General features: G+C 38.9%; 1 long non-coding RNA gene across 1 annotated transcript; it reads right to left on the bottom strand.

The window, feature by feature from the left end:
* Positions 1-2,706: 2,706 nt before the first annotated feature.
* LOC125236989 lies at positions 2,707-4,429 on the bottom strand. Its single transcript, XR_007178264.1, has 3 exons — positions 4,342-4,429; positions 3,675-3,812; positions 2,707-2,793 (listed from the first exon to the last, which is right to left on the bottom strand). It is a non-coding gene; the product is annotated as an uncharacterized LOC125236989 (long non-coding RNA).
* Between the last annotated feature and the right edge of the window lie 7,770 nt (positions 4,430-12,199).

Genomic DNA, 12,199 nt, shown 5'->3' with positions numbered 1-12,199 from the left:
CTCATCATGAACTTGTTTTAGTTCCATATCATGTCTCACACAGTCCATCCACCTCTTCTTCGGTTTTCCCCTCCCGTAATACTTCCACCACCTTCCACATTCATTCGTAATACCTTTCTCGTCACATGCCTTTCATACCTCCGCATTACATGTCCATACCATGCTAGTCGGTTCGCTCTTACTTTTTCAACAATCGGTGCTACTTTCAGGCTTCCTCTGATATACTCATTCTTTATCTTATCCATTCTTGTCACGCCACACATCCATCTTAACATTTAGTCAAAGTAATCATTGGTTCCATAATAGAAGTGGTTCATTATGACCTAAAAAGTCACTATGCAAAGTTTGAACGGTCCTTTTCATTTCACCGTGTATGTCTTTTGCTATACCTATACCAACAGTCATCATCATCACCCTCCTTGCTTTATCCCGGCATTTGCCACGGCTCATGGGAGCCTGGGGTCCGCTTTGACCACTAATCACAAGATTTGGCGTAGACACTAGTTTTTACGAAAGCGACTGCCATACTTACAGTCTAACCAAAAAGAGTAGAAATGAAAAAGTGGCAACATCGTAGTGTCGTCCCGTTTTCTCACACATATTGATTTGAAAGGGATGACACTAACAATGTTGCCAATTTTTAATTTCTACTCTTTTTGGTCAGGCTGTACAGTGTGCGTAGCTGAATGCACAAACGCTCACGAGAAGATAATATAATATATCTTTCGTAGCTGAGCATTTTCTTTTTTTTTTTCGCCACTTTTATAAAAAGTGATATTTTTGAAAAAAAAAAATGATATTTCTACTCAGAACCACTAGCTTTTTTAATCCTAGTAGTTAAAAAAATTGTCCCATACGATTTTTTCTTATTTTGTTACCATTTTGCGTACATGTTGTGTGGGGTAACAAAAAAGGAAAGTAACAAAACCGTATTCTGAAAATTCTGGGACACTTTTTGTCTCCCAGTGAGATTGAAATTACTCGTGATTCTGAGTACAATTGACCTAAAATTCCCTAAAAAAATAAAAATAAAAAAAATGACAAAAAAAAAGAAATGCTCCACTATCTATTTCTATCGCTCTTGTGTATTGGCGCGACAGAGCCAGACTACATTTCTGCGGCGTTTCGGTGGCGTTTCGCGTCGGAGAAATTCCATTCGGCTACGAGGCCTGTCTACGTAAATAGTTAAATACTTACATACATAAATACATACATACAATCACGCCTGTGTCCCATGAAGGGGAAGGCAGAGCACATGAAACTACTCAGGTTTCTGTGCCACTCTTGGCAAATAAGGGGTTGAAAGAAAACGAAACTGTGACATTGCAGTGACAGGTTGCCAGCCTCTCGCCTACGCCACAATTTAACCCATATCCCATATCCCACAGTCGCCTTCTACGACACCCACGGGAAGAAAGGAGGTGGTGAAATTCTTAACCCGTCACCACACGGGCAACGTAAATACTTACATGTCGTTAAAATGGTGAGAGGTATAGAGTAGTTCTTATTATCTCTTAAAACGATTACAAAAACACCAATCATTAAATGTATGATAGTGATTATCAAAACTTTTACAACATAACATCTTTTTGCCCATAGCTTATCCTGTAAAAACAAACATAATATATGCCACTTTAAATAATATGTTAAAGGAACAGAAATACCTACGTTTTTAGGGTTCCGTAGTCAACTAGGAACCCTTATAGTTTCGCCATGTCTGTCTGTCCGTCCGCGGATAATCTCAGTAACCGTTAGCACTAGAAAGCTGAAATTTGGTACCAATATGTATATCAATCACGCTGACAAAGTGCAAAAATAAAAAGTGGAAAAAAATGTTTTATTAGTACCCCCCCCTACACGTAAAGTAGGGAATGACTTTTTTTTATTGCAATCCTAACGTGTGATATATTGTTGGATAGGTATTTAAAAATGAGTAAGGGTTTACTAAAAATCGTTTTTTGATAATATTCATATTTTCGGAAATAATCGCTCCTAAAGGAAAAAAAGTATGCCCCCCCCCCTCTAACTTTTGAACCATATGTTTAAAAAATATGAAAAAAATCACAAAAGTAGAACTTTATAAAGACTTTCTAGGAAAATTATTTTGAACTTGATAGGTTCAGTAGTTTTTGAGAAAAATACTGAAAACTACGGAACCCTACACTGATCGTGGCCCGACACGCTCTTGGCCGGTTTTTTCTCTTGGAATTTCGAAAAGAAAGCGTTCTTACTGAAATACAGTGTCTTTCAGAGTCGGCGTCTAAACTACCATCTGGTTCGTTACGGTGCACCAAATAAAGAGATACAGGTATTGCTTACTTAGGGCAGTCCATTTGTATGGGCCTGGTTATCTGTGCTAGTATTATGTGATCAGTATCAGCGGCACACCTCGGACAATGGCGATCAAATATATGAAAGAGGCGCGTTCCTACGTACACAGTCTAAGCTCGTGTAAGTGAACGCTTACTATGCTTGTATGAGTGATATGACAGGTCGACTGTTCGCATTCTTGACAGGCGGTAACTGTGAGAAAACCGAGAGCGGGTGGGCGGCACTTTCAGCGGGGAGCGAGAGTGGCTATACTGTGCGATAGTACTCTTTATTATACTGTGTCAGCGGTATGGAAAATCGCGTCGTTCGACTTTAGGAATACAGTAGGCTAGTAGCTAATAGTTAGAGGTATGTCTAAAGTAGAATTAGTTATTACCTTCCAAATACCAAAATACAAATAAATCCCACTTTGGCATGCTATAATTATGACCCATGTATATATAATTCCGGCCAAGTAACCACCTGAAATAACAATATATGAAAAATTATTTAAGGTTCAGCCATGCTGCTGCTCAAAAATCGATCGATTACTTGTAGATTAAGTCCGCCTTTTGTAACTGTATATTTTTACTGTGCAATAAAGTTTAAATAAATAAATAAATAGATTGGTGTTAAGTGTCACTTTCGAGCCATAAATCTATGTCGAAAGTAATTCTTAACGCCATCCTACAAGTATAATCAATGGCAATAAGGCATTTTTTTTTAAAGATAAGATAAGATAAAAGACATTCATGACGCTCACAAACATGTACACAAGAAAAGAACAAAAAAAAACAGAGAACAGAACATTAAGTGCGCATCACGAAGTGGACCCAACTCAGCATGATACTAGCTGGAAGCCAGCGCTGATCTTCCGTAGGGCCCATTCGGTGATTTTAGTGGCGCCACTTACTTTGTGCACGATTTTACATACATACACACAACATACATACAATCACGCCTGTATCCCATAAAGGGGTAGGCAGAACACATGAAACTACTAAAGCTTCAGTGCCACTCTTGGCAAATAAGGGGTTGGCAAAGAAAACGAAACTGTGACATTGCAGTGACAGGTTGCCAGCCTCTCGCCTACGACACAATTTAACCCATATCCCATAGTCGCCTTCTACGACACCCACGGGAAGAAAGGGGGTGGTGAAATTCTTAACCCGTCACCACACAGGCTACGCACACACAGGACCACTTACAGGCACGCTTTTAGGCGGTCGCATTTTAATGTATGGGATGGTATAATTTTCTTATATTAAATCTATAGTTTGGGCAGCTAAAACAATTAGTATCGCTTATTTTAGACTTACTCTACGTGTCCTTGTAAGTTGTAATATGTAGATTAGAGTACGTACTAGTTTTATCGAATGCCATATAGGCTAAGGCAAGAAGCGGCTCTATTATGTATATGACTGCGATTATGATGCAGCCCGTTCTCAGGCTGACTGTGTAGAAACAGCTCTGGCACGAAAGCGAAACTCTGGGCGCCATCTCTGAAACATAACACCCGTAGTCTATTTTACAATAGCTTATACCTGGGTAAATCCATTGACTAAAAGGTTGCCATGCTAAAAGATGAATATTATATTTTTTTATATAATCAACTTTAAAGCAGAATGGATTTACCCGTTTGAAGTTAAGCGACACAAATATTGACGCTGAGTAACAATTTTACTATCGACACACCTCGGACACGGGCGATCAAATATATGAAAGAGGCGCGTTCCTAGCACACAGTCTAAGCTCGTGTAGGTGAACGGCTACCATGCTTGATACTTGTATGAGTGAAATATGCATTCTTGATAGGCGGTGACTGTGAGCTAACCGAGAGTGAGTGAGCGGCACTTTCAGCGAGGAGCGGGAGTGGCCATACTCTCTCCGATAGTACTCTTTATTACCTATACTGTGCTATCGACCCAGATATAGGCACAGAATTGTCAGTGTGTAATATATGTAAGTTATAACGTAATAAGCATATGTGTGTATACCATTATTTCATCTTGTAATAGGTACTTTACTCACGTTTTCAGGCGTTTCTTATCGTATAAGTACGTAAAATAAATTAGCCTGGAGTGTTAATAGGAATATAAATTATAAAGTCCACATTTAAAACGATTATGCCGATGTTTATTATTAATACAAACGTGGTATCATAATTTGACGTTATGTATTTCTTAATGTCATATTGGTTGACGGATGATCATAGATGCAAGGTTTCTAGATAGTGAAAAAAAAAACATGAAAAAAACCGTGAAAAAAAACAGTTCTTTTTCTGGAGTATGTTTTTATTCTAAAGTACGAAATCTAAAAATTTGCAAAGTAGTTAATACTTTTATACGGTTTTTTAGACTTAATGTTAACTATTAAACGAATTTAATCAAATAACTTTAATTTCTGGTCTTATAAAAGTAACATTTACGAAATCTGTAGTTTGTAGTTATCACTATTTACTGTTGGCAACACCACCGCCTCTCCACGCTACACGCCGCATCGGGGATTCCCCAATAAACGTTTGTATACTGAATTAAAATGTACGTTATTGTTATTGAAACACGTTACAACTCACGAAAAACCGTTATTGTCGTATTACTTGTTCATCTGAAAAAAAAAAAACATATTTAGAAAAAAAACCAAGGTGCTCGGTTTTTTTCATGTTTTTTTTTCATAATTCTGAAAAAAAAACATTTGGTTTTTTTTCTATTTACAACCCTAGTTGTGTGACTCCTAGAGTAAAAGTCAACTAAAGCCCGACCAACAGAAATAATTATATCGTCACTACTTTAAAAAAATCTCGTATGTCACGCTGCTCCTCAAAGTTAAAACGCAGTAAGTCTATATGCATTCCATACATACTTACTACAATTTTCTTTTCATTGACAGACGAAGATACAAGTTTTTTTAAAAGTAGTGATGATATGATTCATTGATTATTGCAAGGAGGTCGCTGCTATTCCGATGTATGGGGTGACAGTTCAGTTTAGTATGAAGCATCTATTCTCCATGGTATGAAGAAAATTAGTTCTAATAAAATGGCGCGTAGTCAAGTCAGGCTTTAAGAGCCCTGAGCCGCGAACTTCCTAATTTTCTCAAAGATGAAACTTTGGGATAATCTAGAGTTAGTATAGACATTCAATGTCTGCATATTACGTAATTAGGCCCGACGGCCATTTTATTGCTACAAGGTTTTTTTTAATCACTAACTCAATAGATCAAGAGCCCAGGCCCGCCAGACCTTCCTCAAATTCTCAAGGATGAAACTTTGGGACAATGTAGAGTTCACATCGGCGTTTAATGTGTGCATATTTTCTAGTTCGGCCCATCGGCCAATTTTTTGCTATCAAGTGATGAAGGTGAAAAAAAAAAGTGCTTACTTTCCTTAAATTCTCAAGGCTGATTTTTATATATGTGTTAGAGCACGTTGTTAGAAATTGGTTATCATCAATGCCAGACCGTTTCCGCCGGCCATAACTTTTACCAGACGCGACAAAGTTGGCAAAAAACGACTCTAACTTACCTCATTTTCTCAAGCCTGATTTTGCCAAGCCGTGCAATTTTTCTCAAGCCGGTCTGGCATTGATGATAACCAATTTCTAACAACGTGCTCTAACACATATATAAAAATCAGCCTTGAGAATTTAAGGAAAGTAAGCACTTTTTTTTTCACCTTCATCACTTGATAGCAAAAAATTGTCCGATGGGCCGAACTAGAAAATATGCACACATTAACCGCTGATATGAACTCTACATTGTCCCAAAGTTTCATCCTTGAGAATTTGAGGAAGGTCTGGCGGGCCTGGGCTCTGGGTCTACAACGTTCCTTAAATTTTCAAGGCTGATACTACTAAGGGTTGAGTCAAAGAGCATTGAATCACTACGTTTTGGGTTGAGTGGTAAAGCCAAATAAATCTTGACCAGAAATATATGACCCTTGTCAAATGGATAAGAGCTTATGGTCAATGTGGTTATATGTATATTTCTGACCAGGTTTTAGTGTTCTGTTATATTTTCTGCCTATTTTAAGTTAATTACTCATTTGACATATGTAGGTGTTTAAAAATGCAAAATAAGCTGGATACAATATTTCATTATAAAATATTTAATTCATGTCAATAAATCTTAAAGTTACATTAAAAAATAAACAGTTATAAATATATTTTGACGACAACCAAAACTCAGGACGAAAACTGACAGCGGGACTAAGTGCCGAGTTAGTCTTAATATATCTTAAAATTGAACTTAAACTGAATGAAAGATTTATGTTAAAAACAACTATTTTTCAACACTATTACAGTTTCGTTCAGTTTTCTTTCTATATGGTATCTTTACAATATTTAAGTAAAAAAAAAATTACGAGTAGGTATTGTAATTTAATGGTAAGTATTCGTAGTTTAAGCATATCACTTTTATAACTTACAAAACATGCAGTAATCTCTATTGTGAGGACAGTCACGTAACGTCGGCGGTACAAGTCGCGGCGCGTAACTTTAGCGCTGACCGTTATTGCGCAGAAGTCAGAAACAGGTATCAGAGGGGATTACAGGGGGCGAAGGGTATGCGTCCCCATGCGCAGCTGTTCCTTCCACATTTCACTCAGCGCTAAAGTTACGTACCGCCACTTGTAACTACTTATCTCGCGGATCGGTAGCTACTGCTGATTACAGGGGGTGAAGGGTATGCGTTCCAATGCGCAGCTATCCCCTCCACACTTCCCTCAGCGCTAAAGTTACGTGCCGCCACTTGTAACTACTTATCTCGCGGAGCCGTAGCTACTGCTATCAGCGCTGTAGCCCCCACTAGCGGAGCTGGACGCGCCACTCACAGAGCTCACGTTAGCGAGCCGGGAGTTCAACACGGCGCAATTCAGTGCCGAGTTTATCTCGTGCTTGTAACTGTGCGCCACTATGAAGAAGTAGAAGTTGAGGACTGGAAGAAGAAAAAATGTTTTTAAGACGATACGGTAGGGGCACAGTATAATAAAGAGTACTATCGTACAGTATGGCCACTCCCGCTCCCCGCTGAAAGTGCCGCCCACCCCCTCTCGGCTACCTCACAGTTACCGCCTGTCAAAAACGCGAACAGTCGACCTGTCATATGTCACTCATACAAGCGTAGTACGCGTTCACCTACACGAGCTTCGACTCTAACGCGCCTCTTTCATATATTTGATCGCCAGTGTCCGAGGTGTGGTAGGGGTCAATTCTCCATACAAACGCTCTCGACTATTTCCTCTCTGGTTTTTGAAGATAGAGCAATGATTTTTTCAACACAAATTGTTATTATTTTTATCTATGTCGGACCGTTTTGATTTTTTTGATATTCTGCTTTTTAAAGACTCTAGAGCCAATCAAAAATTTCCAAAAACGGCCTTTTTCATTGTGGCGCAAAAAAAGGTGTGATACTCAAGATTGGTAACAATTAACCAAAAAAACTAAACGGTCCGACATAGATTATTTCATTGTTACTCAGATTCTCAAATTTCGTTCCGATTGATTAAGTTTTGAAGGAGGAAAGAGTCGAGAGCGGAACCTCGATATTAAAGATTTTTTTGAAATATCTTTTGACTGAGTTGTTCTTAATGGACAATTTTTTTTCGATAAATCTAGTTAATAACACTTGTATATTTAACTAAAATTCCCAAGTTGAAAGGGGGATCCTTTCCATTTTAGCATTTTCGCTACTGTATCCTCTTAAAACTACCTAAATCCTACTACTACAATACGCTCTAATCGTGAGCGAATCGTGAAGCGTATGTGCATTTGGCTACGCACACTGGCTCTGTCAAGTAAAAGAGGCACTTACTTGTAATAATTATAGCTACGGAAATGGCGTAATAGTGTATATGTTCTGGGTCCCAAAGAGTGTCTTTATCCCCGACTCCTACAACCAGGAAAAATAGTGCCAACGCCAAATCCATTGCTAGTTTAACCGCACAAGCCTCCATGAAGAAAACTTTCGCAAAGTCTTCTACCTATAAGAAAATTAACATAGAACGGTCATTCTCAAGACGTAAGGGTGAATTCTAATTACCGCGACTCATTTGTTTTCAGTGGAATTTCAGTTCTAATTCTACTTTATCAGAATGCAAATTCCACTGCAAATAGAAGCGCCGCGGCAATTAGAATATAGACTAGACGATTGATAATTACCGAGACCTGGGGCCCGTTTCTCTAAAGGTACAAGCCTTGTATCACAAGTGCGGGAACTGTCAAATCGTATGGGTTGTCATGGAAACACTCTTGTAATACAAGGCTTGTACCTTTCGAGAAACGGGCCACGAGTGAGTGCATAAAAATTATGTGTGTATGTAGTGCATATTATTATAAATGGGCTTACTCTTGGCCACAGACTAGCCAAAGGCAATGACGTGGCGGACGATAGAGTGAGCTCGCCCAGAAGATGCCTCAGAGCATAATTAGAATACTAAAGAGCGGACAAGCCGCCGGTGGACGTGTCACAATTGTTATAGTACGAATTTTCTGAGATGTTTTTTGGCTTTTCCCGTAATCTGTTAAACAAAAGCCTTTGTTTCTATTATTCACGGCGGCTAGCTCCTGTTTCCACAGCACGTGCTAAAGTCTCAGTGTAGTTAAAAAGCAACTTCGTATTGTCACGGAAACGTACATACGAACGTGTCATGCTGTTTCTGTACTGACATTGACGGAACTAGCATGACAAATACGAACGTTTCCGGAAAAATACGAAGCAAACCCTTTTCGCACTACATCTGTAGGTACACTTAATATTTAAAAAATAGATATATTATGTACATTACCGGTTTCATACTGATAAGAAACGCAAGGCTGTTAAGTACTTCAAATGATGGAGGAAAGTATATGATAAAAAATATCCACCAGTAATCCATGAAGGGATCTGAAAAATAAATAAACAGTTCCGTCCATTATCTTCTTTAAAAAAATATTTTAATAGCGCCAGCTACATATTAAAGAAAATTTATTGCAATAACTAAGGAAAAGACTGAAGGGAATGTTTTGCGAGGGTCTGGCAGCGCGTTTTCACATTATCCGATCGGATATCGGATGTCGGAAGGATTTCAATGGAAGAAATCCAAGATGGCACCGGTAATGTATGGGTTATCGCTCTTACATTCGATATCGGTAAACATTCCCTTCAGTTTTACACTCCGCATTGCACTTGACTCTGTAGGGTCGAGCGCAGTTCGATATCAAGCACGCGACTTTCGTGCGTCAGTGCACTTTAGCCTGTAGGGTCGGGTCTAACCCGACATTTCATGCATGCGAAGCGCGCTATCAGGTATTCAGCAGTGCTCCTGGACGCTTTGGGCCTTCAGCTCTGGGCCAAGCTCGGCCTTCGGCCATCGCCTTTAAACAATTTTACTGTTTCTCCATTTGAGCACTGACTTTCTGCGGTTCCTGCCTACGTGGAGCGTAATATTCGTACCTACTTACTTACTTCACGGCTGCGGCCTCGGGTACCCAAAAATGATCTTGGCCTCCGACACAATAGATCGTGATTTCGCCCTAACCTGTGCCATTATTCGCCAAGTAGGTATTCCGAGTGTAATTAGGTAGATGTTTTAGGTGTTCTTTGCACCAGGGGCCTATTTCTCAAAACTGAAAGTTACAAAGTAACAAGCGGAAGTCCAATTTGTCATATTAGACATTTATTACCGCTTGTAAATTGTAACTTGTAGCTTCGACAATTTGGTCCCAGCTTTATCTGGCTGGCCCATGAACGTTTGCCACCAGGGTCCCCATTATGCTTTTCAGTTTAACTTTAATAGTTATTTGTTATACAAGGGGGCAAAGTTGTATTTTAACGCCGAGTGTGGAATTGAAAAACGAGCAAGTGAAAGGATTCTATAGTTGAACCACGAGCGAAGCGAGTGGTTCGAGAATAAAATCCTGAACTTGCGAGTTTTTTAACACACGAGAAGTAAAATACTTTGCACCCGAGTGTAACACAAAACTTTTCCCCTCACTATAGCGAGAAAACTACAACGCAAAAAATGCGTTTTCCCCTCACTAGCTCGGAAACACGTGTTTTGTCCTTTAATACCAGCGGGTAAAAACGCATTTTATCCACTAGTGGGTAAAGTAATTTGACCTTGAATAAAGTCAAATTGACTGCTTTAAAATTGATAAAAGTAGGTGAATCTAGTAATAAAAATGATTTACCACCTGTGGAACTACTGGAAGCAGTGATAAACGCATTTTTTGCGTTGTAGTTTCCTCGCTATAAGGAGGGGAAAAGTTTTGTGTTACACTCGGGTGCAAAGTATTTTACTTCTCGTGTGTTAAAAAACTCACAAGTTCAGGATTCTATTCTCGAACCACTCGCTTCGCTCGTGGTTCAACTATAGAATCCTTTCACTTGCTCGTTTTTCAATTCCACACTCGGCGTTAAAATACAACTTTGCCCCCTTGTATAACAAATAACTATTATCACTGCTTCCAGTAGTTCCGCAGGTGGTAAATCATCTTTATTACTAGATTCACCTACTTTTGTCAATTTTAAAGCAGTTAATTTGACTTTATTCAAGGTCAAATTACTTTACCCACTAGTGGATAAAATGCGTTTTTATCCGCTGGTATTAAAGGACAAAACACGTGTTTCCGAGCTAGTGAGGGGAAAATAAATAAAAAGTGTAGGTACTTACCGAATTCGCCAATATAATGATAACCGAACCCTATACCGAAGGCCGTAATCGGAAACAGCGAGATCAAGATGCACCCAGTACGCAGGCAGAAACAGAAAAAACAGGTCGACACCAGGCCCTCTGAAACGTCACATGTTACTGAACGGCAAGCTTGAGAAAAATAGGAAGAGATTATACTTTTGGAAATTAAAATAAAGAGATATGGCGTTAAACCCTGCCCTTTCATTCGCACTACCCGGCGGTACTTGTGATCGAGGGATGAATGCTAAGTTGGTATTCGTGCCTTGATCACAAGTTGCCAACACTTCCTCATTCTGATACCCCTCAGATTTTGTGCTCGGACGAAGGGTTACACAACAATCGTGATACAATTTGAAAGATTCTTAGTTCCCTCACCAGCCATTGTAAAATTGAAAACTGCGCGTGCAATAAACAGAACTTGAGGTTAAACCAAATTTACACATCACAGCGTTAGTTGTTTTGACATCGCATGAGCTTCAAAAACTATTTTTGTAAGGAAGACAGCTCTTGATTAATGGCATAGAGTAATGTCAGTTACCTCCAAGAAGTTCTGTCAGTTTAGTTTATAAGGTAACTTTGAGGCAATTAATTATCTATGTGCAGACATGTAATGTAAAAGTTGTACATGGGTTCTACCATATTTAATTAATTTTCACGTAAACGTTAGAACAGGGAATGCTTATACATTGCTTATACCCACAGACTATCATTTCGCTTACGCTTATCATCTGTTATGCTTATACCAAGCTTTACCTATAGCTACCAAATTTACAAGTGCGACAAAGTGGCAACTCATCGTTAGTCAAATATCACATAGTTCGCGACAGGCCCTCCACAATGTGACAGCAGAGCTTTTGTCCGCGGCTTCGCTCGCGTTAGAAACAGACAAAATGTAGCCTATTGCCGCTTTCCATCCCTTCAACTATCTCCACTTAAAAAATCACGTTAATTCGTCGCTCCGTTTTGCCGAGAAAGACGGACAAACAAACACACACACCCACACTAAGATAAGAGGGTTTTACCTTTTTAAACTATAAATATATTTTTATTTATTGCAAGTGTGATAAAAAACGTTGACATAATAATATAGAAAACTCGAGTCTTTAAATCGCTAATGATTTTTAACTAAGTATATGTACTCCAGTATTTCCTTACGCCCCATGTTGCACAATGTAGGTACTATTTTTTATTCAGGATTTTAGGAGAAAATAAAAAAATAGA

Source organism: Leguminivora glycinivorella, chromosome 20 (assembly GCF_023078275.1).
Source record: "Leguminivora glycinivorella isolate SPB_JAAS2020 chromosome 20, LegGlyc_1.1, whole genome shotgun sequence".
Lineage (NCBI taxonomy): Eukaryota > Metazoa > Arthropoda > Insecta > Lepidoptera > Tortricidae > Leguminivora > Leguminivora glycinivorella.
The sequence above is the reverse complement of the archived record's forward strand: the minus strand, read 5'-3'. Positions and strand labels throughout refer to the sequence as shown.